This window comes from Arachis hypogaea, chromosome 11 (assembly GCF_003086295.3).
Source record: "Arachis hypogaea cultivar Tifrunner chromosome 11, arahy.Tifrunner.gnm2.J5K5, whole genome shotgun sequence".
Classification (NCBI taxonomy): domain Eukaryota; kingdom Viridiplantae; phylum Streptophyta; class Magnoliopsida; order Fabales; family Fabaceae; genus Arachis; species Arachis hypogaea.
In genome coordinates, this window is record NC_092046.1 from 83,353,621 (window position 1) to 83,379,295 (window position 25,675).

The 25,675-nt window shown below is 39.2% G+C and overlaps 2 non-coding genes across 2 annotated transcripts; one reads left to right on the top strand and one right to left on the bottom strand.

The window, feature by feature from the left end:
- Positions 1–10,112: 10,112 nt before the first annotated feature.
- On the top strand, positions 10,113–10,220 carry LOC112725488 (small nucleolar RNA R71). Its single transcript, XR_003164593.1, has one exon. It is a non-coding gene; the product is annotated as a small nucleolar RNA R71 (small nucleolar RNA).
- Positions 10,221–22,793: 12,573 nt separating this feature from the next.
- On the bottom strand, positions 22,794–22,901 carry LOC112724884 (small nucleolar RNA R71). The gene has a single exon (XR_003164024.1). It is a non-coding gene; the product is annotated as a small nucleolar RNA R71 (small nucleolar RNA).
- Positions 22,902–25,675: the final 2,774 nt, after the last annotated feature.

Below are 25,675 nucleotides of genomic sequence, written 5' to 3' on the forward strand. Positions count from 1 at the left end.
CGTGAAGGTGTCAAGTGAAAAGCTTGAGACTGAGCGATTAAAGTCGTGATCCAAAGCAAAAAGAGTGTGCTTAAGAACCCTGGACACCCTATAATTGGGGACTCTAGCAAAGCTGAGTCACAATCTGAAAAGGTTCACCTAGTTATGTGTCTGTGGCATTTATGTATCCAGTGGTAATACTGGAAAACAAAGTGCTTAGGGCCACGGCCAAGACTCATAAAGTAGCTGTGTTCAAGAATCAATGTACTGAACTGGGAGAATCAATAACACTATCTAAATTCTGAGTTCCTATAGATGCCAATCATTCTGAACTTCAAAGAATAAAGTGAGATGCCAAAACTATTCAGAGGCAAAAAGCTACTAGTCTCGCTTATCTAATTGGAGCTAAGTTTCATTGATATTTTGGAATTTATAGTATATTCTCTTCTTTCTATCCTATTTGATTTTCAGTTGCTTGGGAACAAGCAACAATTTAAGTTTGGTGTTGTGATGAGTGGATAATTTATACGCTTTTTGGCATTGTTTTTAGGTAGTTTTTAATATGCTTTAGTTAATTTTTATTATATTTTTATTAGTTTTTATTCAAAAATTACATTTCTGGACTTTACTATAAGTTTGTGTGTTTTTCTGTGATTTCAGGTATTTTCTGGCTGAAATTGAGGGACCTGAGCAAAAATCTGATTTAGAGGCTGAAAAAGGACTGCAGATGCTGTTGGATTCTGACCTTCCTGCACTCAAAATGGATTTTCTGGAGCTACAGAAACCCAATTGGCGTGCTCTCAATTGCGTTGAAAAGTAGACATCCTGGGCTTTCTAGAAATATACAGTAGTCCATACTTTGCCCGAGTTTTGATAATGCAAACTGGCGTTTAAACGCCAACTTTCTACCCTTTTTCTGGCGTTAAACGCCAGAACTTGCATAAAAGCTAGAATTAAACGCTCAAACTGGCACCAAAGCTGGCGTTTAACTCCAAGAAAGGTCTCTACATGTGAAATCTTTAATGCTCAGCCCAAGCACACACCAAGTGGGCCCTGGAAGTGGATTTCTGCATCATTTACTTATTTCTGTAAACCCTAGGTTACTAGTTCATTATAAATAGGACCTTTTACTATTGTATTTTAATCTAGAAATCTTTAGATCATTTTGGAATCTATCTTTTCATCTTTGATCACGTTTTGGGGGCTGGCCATTCGGCCATGCCTGGACCATTATCACTTATGTATTTTCAACGGTGGAGTTTCTACACCCCATAGATTAAGGTGTGGAGCTCTGCTGTTCCTCAGGAATTAATGCAAAGTACTATTGTTTTTCTATTCAACTCAAGCTTATTCTTATTCTAAGTTATTCATTCGCACACAAGAACATGATGAATGTGATGATCAAGTGACACTCATCACCATTCTCACTTATGAACGCGTGCCTGACAAACACTTCCGTTCTACATGAAAACAAGCTCGAATGCATATCTCTTGGATTCCTGGTCCATGCGTTTGATTGTCTCTCCTGACAACAGAGCCTTCAATTCCTTGAGATCAGAGTCTTCGTGGTATAAGCTAGAATCAATTGGCAGCATTCTTGAGATCTGGAAAGTCTAAACCTTGTCTGTGGTATTCGGAACAATTAAGAAAAGAAGCAGAGAGTTACACGGGAGCATGGCTGGAGGCGTGCCTTAGGCACAAACACGCCCACGCAAACGCGTCCCTGTCGCGTTCGCGTCACTTAAAAAATCAGCCATCCACGCGAGCGCGTCACCCACGCGCACGCGTCACCCTGCAAAATCGACGTAAAGGGGTGTATGGCCAGAGAGTTATGATGGTGTGGGGCTGGAATTGTGCTGGAAGCACAAACCCTATCACGCGTACACGTCCCTCACGCGTCCGCGTCATTTTTCTAAATAAGGCCATTCACACGTGCGCATCCCTCACACGCACGCGTCACCCTAAATTATGGCAATGTGCGTATTAAAACAGAGAGTTGTGCGTGTGCGAGGCTGCTCTCGCGCCAATATCACAATTCCGGTCACGCATACGCGTCACCCACGCGTACGTGTCACTTGAAAATATCACAACCCACTCGAACGCGTGCTCCACGCATCTGCGTCGCCTGCACCGTACAGTTTATCCGCGTCACTTTTTACATTCTCCCTCCTTCTTTTTCACATTCATTATCAAGGTTCTTTTCTTTTCTTCTTTGCCTTTTTACTTTTTCATTATTACTTTTATTTATGTTTTCTTCTTCTTTTTTCTTTTTTACCTTCATTATCTATGTTTTCTTTTTCTTTTTTTTTTGTATTATTTTAATTGGTGTTAGAATTTTAATTGGGTGATTGTTTTCTTCTATGTTTTGCTTGTGGATTATTGAGAAATTGTTTGACAATTAATATTACTTCTTAAGGGTTGCTTGCATGTTCAAATTTAATACTCTCAACAACATATTTACCATGCATGCTAAGTGTTTGTGAAAAAGCCCGTATGGCATTGTGCATTCTTTTTAAATTATTCTATCCTACTACTCTAACGCCTATTTTTCACAAAACCCCTTTCAATATTTTATTGATTGAATATAATTGTCAATACAAATAGATTGTTAGTTTGAAACATTTGATAATCAAATTGGGCAATTAATGCTTGATCTATGCTACTCATGCCTTTGCCGGCATGCCAATAAATATCTTGCATCTACTTGCCATAACATGCACTTGCTATATTTCCATTGATGAACTTATCACATGTAGTCGCGACCATGTGTTAATGACATCCTTCTTTACCGTGCAATGATTATCAATTGTACCGTCCTCTTCCTTGCTCAAACCCTTAGCTTTACATGTTAATTTCTTCTTCCCTTTTCAGGATGGCCACAAAGAAGGGTAAAGGGAAAGCTACTCCCAAACTACCGGCAAGGAAAGGAACAAAAAGAGCACTAGTTGCAGAGCCATCCTCAACAGCAGTAAAGCCCTCAACAAAGCGAGTCAAGATGATCATCAAGATCGATGAAAAAGAAAAAGCCTTTCCAGCAAAGGACACTGCATGGTTCATTAACCGTTACTGTGAGCAGATGTTCTCCATCTTGGCTGAGCGGAACTATAATAATGAGTACCTACTCATCCTCCTGACCCACATTGTTGAATTTGTTGAGCCCCTCATTGAGCGAAAACAATGGGGATTCCTACGGAGACAGCCACGACAAGTTAACCTTTCATGGGTAGTTGAATTCTACTCCAATTTTCACATGCCAACCATGCAGTCTGTCTATGTCCATCAGAAGCAAGTCTCCATAACTGAAGAGGCCATTCAGTGAGCTTTAAATCTTCCCCCTGCTCCAGAAGGATTGGACGCATACCAAGAAGACTCTTTCAAGTACCAGACATATCAATTTGACTGGGACACCGTTCTCAGAATTATAGCACAACCTGGCAGCAGATGGATCTATGAATACCATCGATCCCGACCAAAGGGCATATTGGCTTCAGCACTCACCTTGGAGGCTGGTGCACGAAATTGTGATGTCCAGGCTCGAACAATCCCTGGCAATGTGAGCAACTTGGTACACGTAATCGTGATTACACTTTAATGATATAAAATTCATGGCTCTTTCTTTCCCTGGCAGTGGCGCCAAGAACATGGTGCCAATACCATGGTTCACAACTTCGATACAACTAACCAGCAAGTGCACTGGGTCGTCCAAGTAATACCTTACGTGAGTAAGGGTCGAATCCCACGGAGATTGTTGGTATGAAGCAAGCTATGGTCACCTTGCAAATCTCAGTTAGGCAGATATAAATTGATAATGATGTTTTCGAATAATAAATAATAGAATAGGGACAGAGGTACTTATGTAAATCATTGGTAGGAATTTCAGATAAGCGAATGGAGATGCTTTTCGTTCCTCTGAACCTCTGCTTTCCTGCTGTCTTCATCCAATCAGTCTTACTCCTTTCCATGGCTGGCTTTATGTGATACATCACCACTGTCAATGGCTACTTTCGGTCATCTCTCGGGAAAATGATCCAATGCCCTGTCACAGCACGGCTAATCGTCTGGAGGCATCACCCTTGCCAATGGCTTCATCTTATCCTCTCAGTGAATAATATGCTCACGCACCCTGTCACGGCACGGCTATTCATCTGTCGGTTCTCGATCATGCTGGAATAGGATTTACTATCCTTTTGCGTCTGTCACTAACGCCCTGCAATCGCGAGTTAGGAGCTCGTCACAGTCATTCAATCATTGAATCCTACTCGGAATACCACAGACAAGGTTTAGACTTTCCGGATTCTCTTGAATGTCGCCATCATTCTAGCTTACGCCACGAAGATTCTGGTTAGGAGATCTAAGAGATACTCATTCTAGCTTATTTCATGTAGAACGGAAGTGTTTGTCAGGCACGTGTTCATAGGGGAGAATGGTGATGAGCGTCACACATAATCATCACCTTCATCACGTTCTTGGGTGCGAATGGATATCTTAGAAGCGAAATAAGATGAATTGAATAGAAAACAGTAGTACTTTGCATTAATCTTTGAGGGACAGCAGAGCTCCACACCTTAATCTATGGAGTGTAGAAACTCTACCGTTAAAAATACATAAGTGAAAGGTCTAGGCATGGCCGAGATGGCCAGTCCCCTAAAACGTGATCAATAGTCTCCTAAGATGAACAATGGATTAAAACTGAGACCAAAGATGGTCAAAAAGACTAGTAAAATGCCCTATTTATAATAAACTAGCTACTAGGGTTTACATGAGTAAGTAATTAATGCATAAATCCACTTCCGGGGCCCACTTGGTGTGTGCTTGGGCTGGGCTTTGAGTGTTGCACGTGTAGAGGTCTTCCTTGGAGTTGAACGCCAGTTTTTGTGCCAGTTTGGGCGTTCAACTCTGGTTTTGGCTCCTTTTCTGGCGCTGGACGCCAGATTTGGGTAGAAAGCTGGCGTTCAACGCCAGTTTACGTCATCTATTATTGGCCAAAGTATGGACTATTATATATCTCTGGAAAGCCCTGGTAGTCTACTTTCCAACGCAATTGGAAGCGCGCCATTTTGAGTGCAGGGAGGTCAGAATCCAACAGCATCAGCAGTCCTTCTTCAACCTCTGAATCTGATTTCTGCTCAAGTCCCTCAATTTCAGTCAGAAAATACCTGAAATCACAGAAAAACACACAATCTCATAGTAAAGTCCAGAAATGTGAATTTAACATAAAAACTAATGAAAACATCCCTAAAAATAACTAGATCCTACTAAAAACATACTAAAAACAATGTCAAAAAGCGTATAAATTATCCGCTCATCACAACACCAAACTTAAATTGTTGCTTGTCCCCAAGCAACTGAAAATCAAATAGGATAAAAAGAAGAGAATATACTATAAATTTCAAACTATCAATGAAACATAGCTCCAATCAAATGAGCGGGACTTATCGCTTTTTGCCTCTTGAATAGTTTTGGCATCTCACTTTATCCATTGAGGTTCAGAATGATTGGCATCTATAGGAATTTCAGATTTCGAATAGTGTTATTGACTCTCCTAGTTCAGTATGATGATTCTTGAACACAGCTTCTTTATGAGTCTTGGCCGTGGCCCTAAGCACTTTGTTTTCCAGTATTACCACCGGATACATAAATGCCACAGACACATAATTGGGTGAACCTTTTCAGATTGTGACTCAGCTTTGCTAAAGTCCCCAATTAGAGGTGTCCAGGGTTCTTAAGCACACTCTTTTTTTTTTGCTTTGGACCTTGACTTTAACCGCTCAGTCTCAAGTTTTCACTTGACACCTTCACGCCACAAGCACATGGTTAGGGACAGCTTGGTTTAGCCGCTTAGACCAGGATTTTATTCCTTTAGGCCCTCCTATCCACTGATGCTCAAAGCCTTGGGATCCTTTTTATTTGCCCTTGCCTTTTGGTTTTAAGGGTTATTGGCTTTTTCTGCTTGCTTTTTCTTTTTCTTTCTATTTTTTTGCCCTTTTTTTTCTTTTTTTTTTTCTGTAAGCTTTGTTCTTTGCTGCTTTTTCTTGCTTCAAGAATCATTTTTATGATTTTTCAGATTATCAAATAACATGTCTCCTAGTCATCATTCTTTCAAGAGTCAACATATTTAACATTCTTAAACAACAACTTCAAAAGACATATGCACTGTTCAAGCATTCATTCAGAAAACAAGAAGCATTGTCACCACATCAATATAATTAAACTAAGTTCAAGGATAAATTCGAAATTCATGTACTTCTTGTTCTTTTGAATTAAAACATTTTTCATTTAAGAGAGGTGATGGATTCATAGGATGTTCATAACTTTAAGACATAGTCACTACTACTAATGATCATGTAATGAAAACAAAAACATAGATAAGCACATAACATAGAAAATGAAAAACAGAGAAAGCAAGAACAAGGAATGAATCCACCTTAGTGATGGTGGCGTTTCCTTCTTGAGGAACCAATGATGTCCTTGAGCTCTTTCTATGTCTCTTCCTTGTCTTTGTTGCTCCTCCCTCATTGCTTTTTGATCTTCTCTAATTTCATGAAGCATGATGGAGTGCTCTTGATGTTCCACCCTTAGTTGTCCCATATTGGAACTCAATTCTCCTAGGGAGGTGTTGATTTGCTCCCAATAATTTTGTGGAGGAAAGTGCATTTGAGGCATCTCCGGGATCTCATGGAAATGAGCTTCTTGCGCCTCTTGAGCTCCATGACTGGGCTCTCTTGCTTGCTCCATCTTTTTCTTAGTGATGGGCTTGTCCTCTTTAATGAGGATATCTCCTTCTATGAAAGCTCCAGCTGAGTAACATAGATGGCAAATGAGGTGAGGGAAGGCTAACCTTGCCATAGTGGAGGACTTGTCAGCCACCTTGTAGAGTTCTTGAGGTATAATCTTATGAACTTCCACCTCTTCTCCATTCATGATGCTATGGATCATGATGGCCCGGTCTATAGTAACTTCAGACCGGTTGCTAGTGGGAATGATTGAGCATTGAATGAAGTCCAAGCATCCTCTAGCTATAGGCTTGAGGTCCAATCTTCTTAGTTGAACCGGCTTGCCTTTGGAGTCAATCTTCCATTGAGCTCCTTCTACACATATGTCCATAAGGACTTGGTCCAACCTTTGATCAAAGTTGACTCTCCTTGTGTAGGGGCGTGCGTTCTCTTCCATGTTTGGCAAGTTGAACGCCAACCTCACATTTTCCGGACTAAAATCCAAGTATTTCCCCCGAACCATTGTAACATAGTTCTTTGGATCCGGGTTCTTACTTTGATCATGGTTCTTGGTGATCCATGCATTAGCATAGAACTCTTGAACCATTAGGATTCCGACTTGTTGGATGGGATTTGTTAGAACTTCCCAACCTCTTCTTTGAATTTCATGTCGGATCTCCGGATACTCATTTCTTTTGAGTTTGAAAGGGACCTCAGGGATTACCTTCTTCTTGGCCACAACATCATAGAAGTGGTCTTGATGGGCTTTGGAGATGAACCTTTCCATCTCCCATGACTCGGATGTGGAAGCTTTTGTCTTCCCTTTCCCCTTTCTAGAGGATTCTCTGGTCTTAGGTGCCATCAATGGTAATGGAAAAACAAAAAGCTTATGCTTTTACCACACCAAACTTAGAATTTTGCTCGCCCTCGAGCAATAAACAAAAGAATAGAAGAAGAAGAAGAAGAAATATAGAGAGGGAGAGGGAGATGTGGTTTCGGCCAAGAGGAGGGTAGAGGGGTGTGTTGTGTGAATTTGATGAAGAATGGAGGTCTTTATATAGGGAAGGTAGGGGGGTTAAGGTTCGGCAATATGGGTGGGTTTGGGTGGGAAATTGGTTTTGAATTTTGAAGGTAGGTGGGGTTTATGAGGTAGGTTTATGGGGAAGAGTGGATGGATGTGAGTGGTGAAGAGGTGATGGGGAAGAGAGTTTGAGGTGATTGGTGAAGGGCTTTTGGGGAAGAGTGTTTATGGGGTTGTGGGAAAGAGAGTGGTGAGAAGAAGTGAGTGGAGGTAGGTGGGGATCCTGTGGGGTCCACAGATCCTGAGGTGTTCAAGGATTTACATCCCTGCACCCATTAGGCATGTAAAAATGCCTTTGCACACAACTCTGGGCGTTCAGCGCCAGGTTGGTGGCCATTTTGGGCGTTCAACGCCCATTTGTGTGCCATTTCTGGCGTTGAACGCCAAAACCATGCCTGTTCTGGCGTTCAGCGCCAGAACCATGCTCTGTTCTGGCGCTGAACGCCAGACAGATGCTCCTCCAGGGTGTGATTTTTCTTCTGCTATTTTTGATTCCGTTTTCAATTTTTATATTTATTTTGTGACTCCACATGATCATGAACCTACAAAGACATATAACTAAGAAAAATATCGTTAGATAAATAAAAATTGGGTTGCCTCCCAACAAGCGCTTCTTTAATGTCAATAGCTTGACAGTGGGCTCTCATGGAGCCTCACAGATGTGCAGAGCTTTGTTGAGACTCTCCAGCACCAAACTTAGAGTTTGGATATGGGAGTTCAACACCAAACTTAGAGTTTGGTTGTGGCCTCCCAACACCAAACTTAGAGTTTGACTGTGGGGGCTTTGGTTGACTCTGCTTTGAGAGAAGCTTTTTCTGCTTCCTCTCCATGGTTGCAGAGGGAGATCCTTGAGTTTTAAACACAAGGGAGTTCTCATTCCATTGAAGGACTATTTCACCTCTGTCAACATCAATCACAGTTCTTGTTGTGGCCAGGAAAGGTCTTCCTAGGATGATGGATTCATCCTCTTCCTTTCCAGTATCCAGGACTATGAAATCAGCAGGGATGTAAAGGCCTTCAACCTTTACTAACACGTCCTCTACTTGTCCATAAGCCTATTTTCTTGAACTGTCTGCCATCTCTAATGAGATTTTAGCAGTTTGCACCCCATAGATTCCCAGTTTCTCTATTACAGAGAGGGGCATGAGGTTTATTCCTGAACCAAGGTCACACAGAGCCTTAAAGATCATGGTGCCTATGGTACAGGGTATTATGAACTTTCCAGGATCCTGTCTCTTTTGAGGCAATGTCAGTTGATCCAGATCACTTAGTTCATTGATGAACAAGGGAGGTTCAACTTCCCAAGTATCAATGCCAAATAATTTGGCATTCAGCTTCATGATTGCACCAAGAAACTTGGCAGTTTGCTCTTCAGTAACATCCTCATTCTCTTCAGAAGAGGAATACTCATCAGAGCTCATGAAGGGCATAAGGAGGTTCAATGGAATCTCTATGGTCTCTAGATGAGCCTCAGAGTCCTTTGGTTCCTTAGAGGGAAGCTCCTTATTGACCACTGGACGTCCCAGGAGGTCTTCCTCCTTGGGATTCACGTCCTTTCCTTCCCTTACAGGTTCGGCCATGGTGCTTATGTCAATGGCCTTGCACTCTCCTTTTGGATTCTCTTCTGTATTGCTTGGGAGAGTACTAGGAGGGATTTCAGTGATCCTTTTACTCAGCTGGCCCACTTGTGCTTCCAGATTTCTAATGGAAGACCTTGTTTCATTCATGAAACTTACAGTGGCCTTGGATAGATTAGAGACTAAGTTTGTTAAATTAGAAGTATTTTGTTCAGAGCTCTCTGTCTGTTGCTTAGTGGATGATGGAAAAGGTTTATTATTGTTAAACCTGTTTCTTCCACCATTAATAAAGCCTTGTTGAGGCTTTTGATCCTTCCATGAGAAATTTGGATGATTTCTCCATGATGAGTTATAGGTGTTTCCATAAGATTCACCTAAATAATTTACCTCTGCTATTGCAGGGTTTTCAGGATCATAAGCTTCTTCTTCAGAAGATGCCTCTTGAGTACTGTTGGATGCAGCTTGCATTCCATGCAGACTCTAAGAGATCATATTGACTTGTTGAGTCAATATTTTATTCTGAGCCAATATGGCATTCAGAGTATCAACTTCAAGAACTCCCTTCTTCATAGGCGTCCCATTATTCACAGGATTCCTTTCAGAAGTGTACATGAACTGGTTATTAGCAACCATGTCAATGAGTTCTTGAGCTTCTGCAGGCGTTTTCTTTAGGTGAATGGATCCACCTGCAGAAGTGTCCAGTGACATCTTTGATAGCTCAGATAAACCATCATAGAATATATCCAAGATGGTCCATTCTGAAAGCATGTCAGAAGGACACTTTTTGGTCAACTGTTTGTATCTTTTCCAAGCTTCATAGAGGGATTCACCTTCTTTCTGTCTGAAGGTTTGAACATCAGCTCTAAGCTTGCTCAGCTTTTGAGGAGGAAAGTACTTGGCTAAGAAAGCCGTGACCAGCTTATCCCAAGAGTTCAGGCTGTCTTTGGGTTGAGAATCCAACCATAATCTAGCTCTGTCTCTTACAGCAAAAGGGAAAAGCATGAGCCTGTAGACTTCAGGATCTACTCCATTAGTCTTAACAGTATCACATATCTGCAAGAATTCAGTTAAAAACTGAAAAGGATCTTCAGATGGAAGTCCATGAAACTTGCAGTTCTGCTGCATCAGAGAAACTAATTGAGGTTTCAGCTCAAAGTTGTTTGCTCTAATGGCAGGAATGGAGATGCTTCTTCCATGTAAATTGGAATTAGGTGCAGTAAAGTCACCAAGCATCTTCCTTACATTATTATTATTTTCGGCTGCCATCTCCTCTTCCTGTTCGAAAATTTCTGAAAGGTTATCTCTGGATTGTTGTAATTTAGCTTCTCTTAATTTTCTCTTCAGAGTCCTTTCAGGTTCTGGATCTGCTTCAACAAGAATATTCTTGTCCTTGCTCCTGCTCATATGACAAAGAAGAGGGCACAGAAAAAATAATAATAATAATATGGATCCTTTATACCACAGTATAGGGATCCCTTTGTGAGTGGAAGAAAAGAGGGAGACAAAGAATGTGATGTAAAGAAAGAAACACAACTGTGAGGAGGGTTGAGATGTGAGATGAGATGTTAGTAGATGAATAAATGAATAAAATAAGATGGGAGAGAAGGAATTTTCGAAAATAGTTTTTTTGAAAAAGAGTTAGTGATTTTCAAAAATGGTTTTTGAAAAATGTTAGTATTTTTTTTTTTCGAAAAAGTTTTAAAATAAAAAATAAAAAATAATTAGTTAATAAAAAAAGAAATTTTTGAAAAAGAGGGAAGATATTTTCGAAAATTAGAGAGAGAGAGAGTTAGTTAGGTAGTTTTGAAAAAGTTAATAAACAAACAAAAAGTTAGTTAGTTAGTTGAAACAAATTTTGAAAAGATAAGAAGTTAGGAGGTTAGAAAAGATATTTTGAAACCAACTTTTTGAAAAAGGTAAGATAAGAAGATATTTTAGAAATTAGTTTTGAATAAGATTTGATTTTTAAAATCTCAATTAATGACTTGATTCATAAGAAATCACAAGATATGATTCTAGAACTCAAAGTTTGAATCTTTCTTAACAAGCAAGTAACAAACTTGAAATTTTTGAATCAAAACATTAATTGTTATTGTTATTTTCGAAAATTTGGTATAAAAATAAGAAAAAGATTTTTGAAAAATATTTTTTTGAATTTTCGAAAATAACTAAGAATTTTGAAAAAGATTTGATTTTTGAAAAAGATTTTGAAAAAGATAAGATTTTCAAATTGAAAATTTGATTTGACTCATAAGAAACAACTTGATTTTAAAAATTTTTGAAAAAGTCAATCCAAATTTTCGAATTTGATGAGAGAAAATGGGAAAGATATTTTTTTGATTTTTGAATTTTTATGATGAGAGAGAAAAACACTAAAAAGATGCAATGCATGAAATTTTTAGATCAAAACATGTGATGCATGCAAGAATGCTATGAATGTCAAGATGAGCACCAAGAACACTATGAATGTCAAGATGAACATCATAGACACAATTTTGAAAAATTTTTAATCCAAAGAAAACATGCAAGACACCAAACTTAGAATTCTTTAATGCTTAGACACTAAGAATTCAAGAATGCATATGATAAACATGAAAAGACTCAAAACAAAAAATCATCAAGATCAAACAAGAGGACTTACCAAGAACAACTTGAAGATCATGAAGAACACCATGAATGCATGAAATTTTCGAAATATGCAAGATGCATATGCAATTGACACCAAACTTATGATATGACACATGACTCAAACAAGGAACAGAAAAATATTTTTGATTTTTATGATTTTCTAATTTTTTTTGGATTTTTTTCGAAAATTATATGAAAAGGAAAAACAAGGATTCCAAAATTTTTAATATGAATTCCAGGAATCTTGCATTCTTAGTCTAAAGCTTCAGTCCAGGAATTAGACATGGCTCACTAGCCAGCCAAGCTTTCAAAGAAAGCTCCAGTCCAAAACACTAGACATGGCCAATGGCCAGCCAAGCTTCAGCATTTAACACCAGAGTATATTGCTCTTGATAACAAATTGCAAGCCTCAGTCCAAATAAATTTAGACATGGCTTTACAGCCAGCCAGGCTTCACATGCTTCATGAAACACTAGAATTCATTCTTAAAAATTTTGAATAAATTTTTTTTTTTTGAAAATATTTTTATTTTTTTCGAAAACAGATGAGAAAATTTTAGAAATATTTTTGAAAAATTTTTGAAAAGAAAAACAAAAAGAAAATTACCTAATCTGAGCAACAAGATGAACCGTCAGTTGTCCAAACTCGAACAATCCCCGGCAACGGCGCCAAAAACTTGGTGCACAAAATTGTGATGTCCAGGCTCGAACAATCCCTGGCAATGTGAGCAACTTGGTACACGTAATCGTGATTACACTTTAATGATGTAAAATTCATGGCTCTTTCTTTCCCTGGCAGTGGCGCCAAGAACATGGTGCCAATACCATGGTTCACAACTTCGATACAACTAACCAGCAAGTGCACTGGGTCGTCCAAGTAATACCTTACGTGAGTAAGGGTCGAATCCCACGGAGATTGTTGGTATGAAGCAAGCTATGGTCACCTTGCAAATCTCAGTTAGGCAGATATAAATTGATAATGATGTTTTCGAATAATAAATAATAGAATAGGGACAGAGGTACTTATGTAAATCATTGGTAGGAATTTCAGATACGCGAATGGAGATGCTTTTCGTTCCTCTGAACCTCTGCTTTCCTGCTGTCTTCATCCAATCAGTCTTACTCCTTTCCATGGCTGGCTTTATGTGATACATCACCATTGTCAATGGCTACTTTCGGTCATCTCTCGGGAAAATGATCCAATGCCCTGTCACAGCACGGCTAATCGTCTGGAGGCATCACCCTTGCCAATGGCTTCATCTTATCCTCTCAGTGAATAATATGCTCACGCACCCTGTCACGGCACGGCTATTCATCTGTCGGTTCTCGATCATGCTGGAATAGGATTTACTATCCTTTTGCGTCTGTCACTAACGCCCTGCAATCGCGAGTTAGGAGCTCGTCACAGTCATTCAATCATTGAATCCTACTCGGAATACCACAGACAAGGTTTAGACTTTCCGGATTCTCTTGAATGTCGCCATCATTCTAGCTTACGCCACGAAGATTCTGGTTAGGAGATCTAAGAGATACTCATTCTAGCTTATTTCATGTAGAACGGAAGTGTTTGTCAGGCACGTGTTCATAGGGGAGAATGGTGATGAGCGTCACACATAATCATCACCTTCATCACGTTCTTGGGTGCGAATGGATATCTTAGAAGCAAAATAAGATGAATTGAATAGAAAACAGTAGTACTTTGCATTAATCTTTGAGGGACAGCAGAGCTCCACACCTTAATCTATGGAGTGTAGAAACTCTACCGTTAAAAATACATAAGTGAAAGGTCTAGTCCTGGCCGAGATGGCCAGCCCCCTAAAACGTGATCAATAGTCTCCTAAGATGAACAATGGATTAAAACTGAGACCAAAGATGGTCAAAAAGACTAGTAAAATGTCCTATTTATAATAAACTAGCTACTAGGGTTTACATGAGTAAGTAATTGATGCATAAATCCACTTCTGGGGCCCACTTGGTGTGTGCATGGGCTGGGCTTTGAGTGTTGCACGTGTAAAGGTCCTCCTTGGAGTTGAACGCCAGTTTTTGTGCCAGTTTGGGCGTTCAACTCTGGTTTTGGCTCCTTTTCTGGCGCTGGACGCCAGATTTGGGTAGAAAGCTGGTTTTGAATGCCAGTTTACGTCGTCTATTCTTGGCCAAAGTATAGACTATTATATATCGCTGGAAAGCCCTGGATGTCGACTTTCCAACGCAATTGGAAGCGCGCCATTTCGAGTTCTATAGCTCCAGAAAATCCACTTTGAGTGCAGGGAGGTCAGAATCCAACAGCATCAGCAGTCCTTCTTCAACCTCTGAATCTGATTTCTGCTCAAGTCCCTCAATTTCAGTCAGAAAATACCTGAAATCACAGAAAAATACACAATCTCATAGTAAAGTCCAGAAATGTGAATTTAACATAAAAACTAATGAAAACATCCCTAAAAGTAACTAGATCCTACTAAAAACATACTAAAAACAATGTCAAAAAGCGTATAAATTATCCGCTCATCAGAGGCTCGAGTATGGGCACAGATTATGTCCCATTACGTCTTTTCGAGCACTCACGAGTCCCCCTTCACTGCAGACATGGCTGCTCTACTATGGTGTATCCTTACAGACCAGCCTCTCAATTTACCAAGACACCTTCGGCATGCTATGGGACACGTACAGATTGCGGGAAACCTACCTTTTCCCGCCTTGGTTTTAGATCTAGTCCAGCAGCCGGAGTCTCCTACAGAGCTGGGGACCGGGATGATTAGTACGTCCCTAACAGGAAGTATATCAGACTTCCAGTAGCCACTACTAGCTGGCCTGCAGAACCAGCCAGAGATATTCCTTCTCCTTCCACATCACAAGAACCTTCAACAAATCAGCTACTCCTAGAGGTAATTCAGAGGTTAGACCGGCTTGACCGGCAGGGAAAGCAAAGAGAGCACCATAACAAGCACCGATTTACATACCTCAAGGAGCTACTTGTTGGTAACCACCCACCTGAAGAAGACCCAGACACCCCGGATATTAAGTTAATGAAAAAAAAATCAATGCATATGTGATACAAGTTAAAAGAAAGGTTGATACATGAGTATTTGATGCAAAAGTGGGAACTTTGGGTAGCTAGGCATGATTGTAAATAGTATATAGAGTGTATGTATAGGTGAAAGCTTAGGTTGATCAAGGATTCAATTTATAGCTCACTTAGCCATATATATACCCTCACCTTTACCTTAGCCCCATTGCAACCTTGAAAAGACCTCATGATGTTTGCATTGGTGCATTAAACATTTGTTGATTGGTTAGGTGAAGAAAAAAGTTTAGAAAGCATGACTAGAGAAGAGTAGAGTGATTACCCTATACACTAGAGTGATTAGAGTGCACATATACTATCAGTGAGGGTTCAATGCTTGATTCTATGTTCCCTGCTTTCATGAGCTGTCTTCTTACAAGTTTACCTGTCCTTACTGTATGATTTTAATTAGTGATATCTGATTTATGTTTGTCTTGAAGAGCTTATTTACTTTTAACCAAGTAGACAGAATCATCTTAGTATACAGTTGCATTCATACATAGGTTGCATTGCATTGCATGAGTCTTACTTTTCCCTACTCATTTATTTTATCTCCTTGAGCTAAGCATGAAGACATGCTAATGTTTAAGTGTGGGGATATTGATAAACCACTATTTTATGGTTTATCTTGTGTTCAATTGAGTGGTTTCATATGATTTGCATGATTTTACAATTCCTTCCTAGTTTTGTTCTATGGTTGAAAACTTGCTTCCTAGAGATCTTTAGTTTGTATATTTTAATTCTCCTTTATACCATTTGATGTCGTGATCCGTGTGTTAAGTGTTTTAGGCTTTATAGGGCAGAAATGGCTTAGAGAATGGAGAGGAAGCTTGCAAAAATGGAAGGAACACAAGAAACCAAGGAGATAACCAGCGAGCATCGACGTGCACGCCTGGCTCACGCAAGCGCGCGATATGGGAAATTTGCAGCGACGCGTGCGCGTGCCTGACGCGTACGCGTGGACCAGAGTTTGCACAGAGACTCGTGCGCGTGGATGACGTGTACGCGTGACACGCCAAAACAACCAGTGACGCGTACGCGTGACAAGCGCAATCTGTAGAAATAACAGAAAATGCTGGGGGCGATTTCGGGCCGAGTTTTGACTCAGTTTTCAGCCAAGAAACCCAGACTAGAGCCAAGGAACGTGCAGAGACTTAAGACACATTCTCATTAGCATAGTTTTTAGTTTTTAGATCTGAATCTAGAGAGAAAAATTACTCTTCCTCTAGGTTTTCTTTTACATTGATAGTTTCATAGTTTATTGCTTTTGCTTTGGATATTGAAGAGTCATCACCTCCGTTGAAGATACTATTCTAGTTTGTTTTCTTACTCTTTTATTATTCCATATTCTTAATTCTTGTTTAGAGTTACAATTGGATTATTTTTAGAATTTATTAATGCAAAGGATTACTTTTACTTTTAATTAATTTTGAATCTCTATTTTATTTAAATTATTATGTCTCTTTTCTATTCCAAACTCCCAATAACGAAGATGGTATCTATGTTGATGGAGTAGACTCCTAACTTGATATGGGGGCTGATTAAGAGGAGACACTTGAGTTGGAATGCTCAAGTGAATAGTTAAATTGGAAGTTGTTGGCTAATTCTGTATTTACTAATGCTAGACCTTCTCGAGGGAGAGGACTAGGATTTGCGAATAAGAGTTAGCTCAATCACTTGACTTTCCTTTATTTAGTAAGGGTTAACTAAGTGAAATAACAACCTCTTTATACTACACTTGGGGAGAATTCCAACAAGGATAGAACTTCCAATTAATCATTCCTCCAGTCAAGGCTTTTTAATTTAAATATATAATCTCTTTTAATTTTCATTGCTTTAATTTATAATTATTTATTTGCCCATTGCTCAAACTCAAAATTACCCAGAAAACTCCTGATTAATGAGATAGCACCCTTTTTAGCAACTCGTTGGGAGACGACCTGGGACTCATACTCCCACTATTTTTATTCTAAACTTTTGTGACAACCTTTCTAAATTGATGAGGCGGATGGTTAAGAGCTATACTCGCAACGTATTTCCTATATTGATTTCTTAATTGGCCGACTTACGCCCCACATTAGTCTTCCTCTATGACAACTCCGGCTGAATTGCATAGGTGACAGATGAGATGAGGAAAGGCTAACCTTGCCAAAGTGGAGGGCTTGTCAGCCACCTTGTATAGTTCTAGAGATATGATCTCATAAACTTCTACTTTCTCTCCAATTATGATACTATGGATCATGATAGTCCGGTCCACAGTAACTTTAGACCGGTTGCTAGTAGGAATGATAGAGCGTTGGATGAACTCTAACCATCCTCTAGCCACGGGCTTGAGGTCAAGCCTTCTCAGTTGAACCGGCTTACCTTTGGAGTCTCTCTTCCATTGCACTCCTTCCACATAGATGTCCATGAGGACCTGGTCTAACCTTTGATCAAAGTTAACTCTTCTAGTGAAAGGATGAGGATCTCCTCTCATTATTGGCAAGTTGAATGCCAACCTCACAATTTCCTAACTGAAATCCAAGTATTTCCCCCGAACCATTGTGAGCCAATTCTTTGGGTTCGGGTTCACACTTTGATCATGGTTCTTAGTGATCCATGCATTAGCATAGAACTCTTGAACAAAAAGATTCCAACTTGTTGGATGGGGTTGGTGAGAGCTTCCCAACCTCTTCTTCGAACCTCACGTCAGATCTCCGGATATTCACTCTTTTTGAGTATGAAGGGGACCTCGGGGATCACCTATTTCTTGGCCACAACTTCATAGAAGTGGTCTTGATGGACTTTTGAGGTGAATTTCTAGCACCAAAGCTGGCGTTTAACTCCAGGAACAGCCTAAGCACTAAAAAGCTTCAATGCTCAGCCCAGGCACACACCAGGTGGGCCCCAGAAGTAGATTTCTGCACTATCTGCACTTAGTTACTCATTTTCTGTAAACCCTAGTTACTAGTTTAGTATAAAAACTACTTTTAGAGGTTTATTTTACATCTATTGACCGAATTTTACATATTTGGATCACTTATGTTACATTTGGGAGGCTGGCCTCACAGCCATGCCTAGACCTCTTTCCACTTATGTATTTTCTACGGTGGAGTTTCTACACCCCATAGATTAAGGTGTGGAGCTCTGCTATTCTTCATGAATTAATGCAAGTACTATTATTTTTCCTTCAATTCACGCCTACCTCTTCTCCAAGATATACTCTTGTTCTTAATTCAGTTAAGTCAGAATGAAGGGGTAACCCGTGACAATCACCCAATCTTCGTTACTCGCTTAGCCAAGATTGCGTGCCTGACAACCACAAAGCGGTCTACATGATGTTCAATGTAGTCATTGGACGACAGCCGGAGTATATTCTCTTGGGTCCTTAATCAATGATTTACTTTGCCTCTCCTGACAACAGAGTAACTGAATCTGATATTAGAACCATCGTGGTATAGGCTAGAACCATTGGCAGCATTCTTGAGATCCGGAAAGTTTAAACCTTGTCTGTGGTATTCCGAGTAGGATCTGGGAAGGGATGACTATGATGAGCTTCAAACTTGCGAATGTTAGGCGCAGTGACAGTGTGCAAAAGGACAATGGTCCTATTCCGATGCTACCCGGAACCGACAGATGATTATCCGTGCGGTGACAGCGCATATGGATTTGTTTTCATCCGAGAGGATCATACAGCTTGCCATGGAAGGAGGTAACGCACAGTTGGAAGAAGGCAATAGGAAAGTAGAGGTTCAGAAGCAACAAAGCATCTACATACACTTATCTGAAATTCCCACCAATGAATTACATAAGTAACTTTATCTTATTTTATGTTTTATTTATCTTTTAATTATCAAAACCTTATAACCATTTAAATCTGCCTGACTGAGATTTAAAAGGATGACCATAGCTTGCTTCAAGCTGACAATCTCCGTGGGATCTGATGAGCGGATAATTTATACGCTTTTTGGCATTATTTTTAGTATGTTTTTAGTCTGATTTAATTAATTTTCATTATATTTTTATTATTTTTTAATTAAAAATCACATTTCTGGACTTTACTATGAGTTTGTGTATTTTTCTGTGATATCAGGTAATTTCTGGCTAAAATTGAGGGACTTGAGCAAAAATCTGATTCAGGCTGAAAAAGGACTGCTGATGTTGTTGGATTCTGACCTCTCTGCACTCGGAATGGATTTTCTGGAGCTACAGAACTCCAAATGGCGCGCTCTCAATTGCGTTGGAAAGTAGACATCCAGAGATTTCCACCAATATATAATAGTCCATACTTTGAATAAGGATAGACGATGTAAACTGGTATTCAATTCCAGTTCCATGCTGCATTCTGGAGTCAAATGCCAGAAACAGGTTGCAAAGTGGAGTTCAACGCCAGAAACAGGCTACAAACTGGCGTTCAACTCCAAGAGAAGCCTTTACAAGTGTAAAGCTCAATGCTCAGCCCAAGCACACACCAAGTGGGACCCAGAAGTGGATTTCTGCATCATTTACTCAATTCTGCAAACCCTAGTAACTAGTTTAGTATAAATAGGACTTTTTACTATTATGTTTATCTCTTTTGGATTATCTTTGATTAGTTTTATGCTATCTTAGACTTTTGTGAGGGCTGGCCATTCGGCCATGCCTGAACATTTATCACTTGTGTATTTTCAACGATAGAGTTTCTACATACCATAGATTAAGGTGTGGAGCTCTGCTATTCCTCAAAAATTAATGCAAAGTACTACTGTTTTTCTATTCAATTCAACTTATTCCGCTTCTAAGATATTCATTCGCACTTCAATATGATGGATGTGATGATCGTGACGTTCATCATCATTCTCAACTTATGAACGCGTGCCTGACAACCACTTCCGTTCTACTTTAGATTGAATGGATATCTCTTGGATATCTAATACAGGGGACCGAGTCTGAGTTATTAGTGTCTTCGTGGTATAAGTTAGAACCCATGGACGGCCATTCTTGAGAATCCGGAAAGTCTAAACCTTGTCTGTGGTACTCCGAGTAGGATTCAGGGATTGAATGACTGTGACGAGCTTCAAACTCGCGAGTGCTGGACGTAGTGACAGACGCAAAAGGATCAATGGATCTTATTCCAGTATGATCGAGAACCGACAGATGATTAGCCATGCAGTGACAGTGCATTGGACCATTTTCACTGAAAGGACAGGTGGCCATTGACAACGGTGATGCTTAACATACAGCTTGCCATGGAAAGGAGTAGGAAGGATTGGATGAAGACAGCAGGAAAGCAGAGGTTTAGAGGGACGAAAGCATCTCTATACGCTTATCTGAAATTCTCACCAATGAATTACATAAGTACCACTATCCTATTTTATATTTTATTTATCTTTTACTTATCAATTCATAAAATCAGTTGAATCCGCCTGACTGAGATTTACAAGGTGACCATAGCTTGCTTCAAGCCGACAATCTCCGTGGGATCGACCCTTACTCACGTAAGGTTTATTACTTGGACGACCCAGTGCACTTGCTGGTTAGTTGTACGAAGTTGTGAAACAGAATTAAGAACATGAACGTGCGTATTGAGTTTTTAGCGCCGTTACCAAGGAAGGAATGATCACGATTTCGCACACCAAGTTTTTGGCGACGTTGCCAGGGATTGTTCGAGTTTGGACAACTGACGGTTCATCTTGTTGCTCAGATTAGGTAATTTTATTTTATTTTATTTTTAAGCTTTTTTTTTACTTCTTATTTTCGAAAAAAAAATATACAAAATTTTTTTTCTTTTTCCTTTTTCATTTTTACAAAATTAATTTTCGAAAATCCAAAAAAAAATATTTTTAATAAAATCATAAAATCAAAAATATTTTGTGTTTCTTGTTTGAGTCTAGAGTCAATTTTTTTTGTTTGGTGTCTTGCATGTGTTTGTTTTTCTCAAGAATTTTCGAAAATTCATCATATGTTCTTCATGATCTTCAAGTTGTTCTTGGCCAGTCTTCTTGTTTGATCCTCTTATTTTCTTGTTTTGTGTCTTTTCTAGTTTTTCATATGCATTTTCAATTTGTTAGTGTCTAAAGTTTGCAAATTTCTAAGTTTGGTGTCTTGCATGTTTTTCTTTTCTTAAAAATTTTCAAAAATAAGTCTTGATGTTCATCTTGATATTCAAAGTGTTCTTGGTGTTCATCTTAACATTCATAGTGTTCTTGCATGCATTAGTTGTTTTGATTCATAATTTTTATGTTTTGTGTCAATTTTATGTTTTTCTCTCTCTCATCATTAAAAATTCAAAAATCAAAAATATCTTTCCCTTTTTCTCTCTAAAAATTTCGAAAATTTGGATTGACTCTTTCAAAAATTTTTAAAATTCAATTGTTTCTTATGAGTCAACTAAAATTTTCAATTTGAAAATCTTATCTTTTTCAAAATATTTTTCAAAAATCAAATCCTTTTCATTTTTCTTTCATAATTTTTGAAAATTTCAAATTGATTTTCAAAAATCTTTTTCTTATTTTTATTTCATATTTTCGAAATTAATACCAACATTTAATATGATTGATTCAAAAATATTAAGTTGTTACTTGTCTATTAAGAAAGGTTCAATCTTTAAATTTTAAAATCATATCTTTTTGTTTCTTGTTAGTCAAGTAATCAACTTTAGTTTTCAAAATTAAATCTTTTCAATTCCTTATCATATCTTTTTCAAAATCAATTTCAAAATTCTTTCTAACTTCTCCCCTAACCTCTTATCTTTTTAAAATTGATTTTCAAATCTTTTTCAATTAATCTTATCTTTTTGTTTCAATCATATCTTTTTCAATTTCAGTCATATCTTTTTCAAAAACAAATTTCAAATCTCTTTTAATCAATCATATCTTTTTGTTTCAATCATATCTTTTTCAAAACTACCCAACTAACTCTCTACCTTTAATTTTCGAAAATCCCTTCCCTCTTTTTCAAAATTTCGTTTTAATTAACTAATTGTTTTAATTTTAATTTAATTTAATTTCAATTTTATTTTTCAAATTTTAAATTTAAATTTAAAATATTTTTATTTTATTTTGTTAAATTTTCGAATTCTTCTCTCAACTCTAATCTCCCTCTATTTATTTATTCATCCATTAACACTTCTATCCTCACCCCTGTGTTTGGATTCTCATCTTTTCCTTCTTCTATTCTTACTTTCTTCTACTCACATAAAGGAATCTCTATACTGTAACATAGAGGATTCCATATTTTCTTTTCTGCTTTCTTCTTCTTTTTCATATGAGCAGGAACAAGGATAAGAACATTCTTGTTGAAGCTGATCCTAAACCTGAAAGGACTCTGAAGAGGAAGCTAAAGGAAGCTAAAGCACAACTTTCTGGAGAAAATCTGATAGAAATTTTTGAAAAAGAAGAAGATATGGCCGAAAATAATAGCAATGCAAGGAGGATGCTTGGTGACTTTACTGCACCTAATTCCACTTTACATGGAAGAAGCATCTCAATCCCTGCCATTGGAGCAAAAAATTTTGAGCTTAAACCTCAATTAGTTTCTCTGATGCAACAGAACTGCAAATTTCATGGACTTCCATCTGAAGATCCTTTTCAGTTCTTGACTGAATTCTTGCAGATCTGTGATACTGTTAAGATCAATGGGGTTGACCCCGAGGTCTATAGGCTTATGCTTTTCCCGTTTGCTGTAAGAGACAGAGCTAGAGTATGGTTGGACTCTCAACCTAAAGATAGCCTGAACCCTTGGGATAAGCTGGTCACGGCTTTCTTAGCCAAGTTCTTTCCTCTTCAAAAGCTTAGTAAGCTTAGAGTGGATGTTCAAACCTTCAGACAGAAAGAAGGTGAATCCCTCTATGAAGCTTGGGAGAGATATAAGCAACTGACCAAAAAGTGTCCTTCTGACATGCTTTCAGAATGGACCATTCTGGATATATTTTATGATGGTCTATCTGAGCTATCAAAGATGTCATTGGACCATTCTGCAGGTGGATCCATTCACCTAAAGAAAACGCCTGCAGAAGCTCAAGAACTCATTGACATAGTTGCTAATAACTAGTTCATGTACACTTCTGAGAGGAATCCTGTAAGTAATGGGACGCCTCAGAAGAAAGGAGTTCTTGAAATTGATACTCTGAATACCATATTGGCTCAGAACAAAATATTGACTCAGCAAGTCAATATGATTTCTCAGAGTTTGAATTGGAATGCAAGCTGTATCCAACAGTACTCAAGAGGCATCTTCTGAGGAAGAAGCTTATGATCCTGAGAACCCTGCAATAGCAGAGGTGAATTACATGGGTGAACCCTATGGAAACACCTATAATCCCTCACGGAGAAATTACCCAAATCTCTCATGGAAGGATCAACAAAAGCCTCAACAAGGCTTTAATAATGGTGGAAGAAACAGGTTTAGCAATAGCAAGCCTTTTCTATCATCCACTCAGCAAAAGGCAGAGAGTTCTGAGCAGACCCCATCTAGCTTGGCAAACATAGTCACTGATCTATCTAGGGCTACTCTAAGTTTCATGAATGAAACAAGGTCCTCCATTAGAAATTTGGAGGCACAAGTGGGCCAGCTGAGTAAAAGGGCCACTGAAATCCCTCCCAGTACTCTCCCAAGCAATACAGAAGAGAATCCAAAAAGAGAGTGCAAGGTCATTGAATTAACCATCATGGCCAAACCTATAAGGGAGGGAGAGGACGTGAATCCCAGTGAGGAAGACCTCCTGGGACGTCCAGTGATCAACAAGGAGTTTCCCTCTGAGGAACCAAAGGAATCTGAGGCTCATCTAGAGACCATAGAGATTCCTTTGAACCTCCTTATGCTATTCATGAGCTTTGATGAGTATTCTTCTTCTGAAGAGAATGAAGATGTTACTAAAGAGCAAGTTGCCAAGTACCTTGGTGCAATCATGAAGCTGAATGCCAAATTATTTGGTAATGAGACTTGGGAAGATGAACCTCCCTTGCTCACCAATGAACTGAGCGATCTGGATCAACTGAGATTGCCTCAGAAGAAACAGGATCCTGGAAAGTTCTTAATACCTTGTACCATAGGCACCAGGACCTTTGAGAAGGCTCTATGTGACCTTGGATCAGGGATAAACCTCATGCCACACTCTGTAATGGAGAAACTGGGAATCTTTGAGGTGTAAGCTGCCAGAATCTCATTAGAAATGGCAGACAACTCCAGAAAACAAGCTTATGGACAAGTAGAGGACGTGCTAGTAAAGGTTGAAGGCCTTTACATCCCTGCTGATTTCATAATCTTGGATACTGGGAAGGATGAGGATGAATCCATCATCCTTGGAAGACCTTTCCTAGCCACAGCAAAAGCTATTATTGATGTGGACAGAGGAGAATTAGTCCTTCAACTGAATGAGGACAACCTTGTGTTTAAAACTCAAGGATCTCCTTCTGTAACCATGGAGAGGAAGCATGAAAATCTTCTCTCACTGCAGAATCAACCAAAGCCTCCACAGTCAAACTCTAAGTTTGGTGTTGGGAGGCCACAACTAAACTCTAAGTTTGGTGTTGAACCCCCACAACCAAACTCTAAGTTTGGTGTTGGGAGGTCCCAACCTTGCTCTGATTATCTGTGAGGCTCCATGAGAGCTCACTGTCAAGCTATTGACATTAAAGAAGCGCTTGTTGGGAGGCAACCCAATGTTATTTAATCATTTTTATTTTATTTTCTCTTTGTTATTTCATGTTTTATTAGGTTGATGATCATGTGGAGTCACAAAAACTACTGAAAAATCGAAAACAGAATGAAAAACAGCATTGAAAATAGCACACCCTTGAGGAAGGGCTTACTGGCGTTTAAACGCCAGTAAGGAGCATCTGGCTGGCGTTTAACGCCAGAACAGAGCATGAAATTGGCGTTAAACGCCAGAAACAAGCAGCAGTCTGGCGTTTAAACACCAGGATTGCACCCAGAGGAAAGCTGGCATTAAACGCCAGAAACAAGCTTCAGACTGGCGTTTAACGCCAGAAACATGCACCAGACTGGCGTTCAACACCAGAAACATGCTATAGACTGACGTTAAATGCCCAAAACAAGCAAAGAAGTGGCGTTTAACGCCAGAAACATGCTGCAGTCTGGCGTTAAACGCCTGGATTGCATATATAGGGCGTTTTACACGTCTAAAAGGTGCAGGGATGAGAAATCCTCAAACACCTCAGGATCTGTGGACCCCACAGGATTCCCTCAGAATCTGTGGACCCCACAGGATCCCCACCTACTTCTTCTCTCTTCTTCACACCTTTCTATAACTCTCTTTCCCAAATACCCCTCACCAATCAACTCAATCACTCTTCCCCATCACCTCTTCACCAATCACATCCATCCTCTCTTCCCCAAAAACCCCACCTACCTTTAAATTCAAAATAATTTCCCTCCGAAACCCAACCCTAAATGGCCGAAACCATCTCTCTCTCCCTCTCCTCCATTTTTCTTCTTCTTCTACTTCTTTCTTTCTTCTTTTGCTCGGGGACGAGCAACCATTTTACGTTTGGTGTGGTAAAAGCATAGCTTTTTGTTTTTCCATAACCATTCATGGCACCTAAGGCCAGAGAAACCTCTAGAAAGAGGAAAAGGAAGGCAATTGCTTCCACCTCTGAGTCATGGGAGATGGAGAGATTCATCTCTAAGGTCCATCAAGACCACTTCTATGAAGTTGT